We start from the raw sequence: 712 nt of genomic DNA on the forward strand, positions 1-712 counted from the left end.
CTGCACTCTCCTTTCTGCAGAGTGGCAAATCTACCTGGCTTAGAAAAATCAAGGAAATGAATGGGTAAGAATCTACACAAAGAATCACTTTGGCTCAGAAAGTCCTTGAACCACAGGTCTTGGTAGGATGGGAAAATACTCTTGTGAAATACTGTTGCAAATGTGCCTTGCTTACACACTTTTCTCTCAGCACTCATCAGCACCCACCCCTCCTGCCCCCCAGTCCTACTCTCTGGGGCACTGCATTGCCAGGACAAGGCACAGAGCAAGCTCCAAGTCCATCTCCCACTTCCAACACTCATGTAACATCATGTTCTCACAGTGAAGATATGTGCACCATAAAACTGACAAGAATGGGAACTATACTTGATTTTAGCTAAAGGGCCAAGAAGGGATGTGGAGACTAGACAACAAGTCAGTATAAGTCAACATGGCAGTTCCCATGGTAACACTATAGTGCTATTCCATGGTCTTTCTGTTTCACTGTGGAGAAAAGCAAGGACTTCACCACACAAACAAGCCACCACTCCACAATAACATCATTACCAGTGCGAGATACGAATGACTGGAAGAAATATCTGCCTTCATTTTTCCCCTCACATTAAAATGTCTGATTGCTTTTTATATTCTGATAATTCCTTCCTTGATTTGGTTTTTTTTTCCCTGTCCTAAATACTATTTTGCTTCTTTCCCTTGTTTTTCCTTAATTCCA

At 42.3% G+C, this 712-nt stretch overlaps 1 pseudogene; it reads right to left on the reverse strand.

Moving 5' to 3' along the window:
- Window positions 1-235: 235 nt before the first annotated feature.
- LOC139793821 (U2 spliceosomal RNA) lies at window positions 236-396 on the reverse strand (annotated as a pseudogene).
- Between the last annotated feature and the right edge of the window lie 316 nt (window positions 397-712).

Source organism: Heliangelus exortis, chromosome 2 (assembly GCF_036169615.1).
Source record: "Heliangelus exortis chromosome 2, bHelExo1.hap1, whole genome shotgun sequence".
Classification (NCBI taxonomy): domain Eukaryota; kingdom Metazoa; phylum Chordata; class Aves; order Apodiformes; family Trochilidae; genus Heliangelus; species Heliangelus exortis.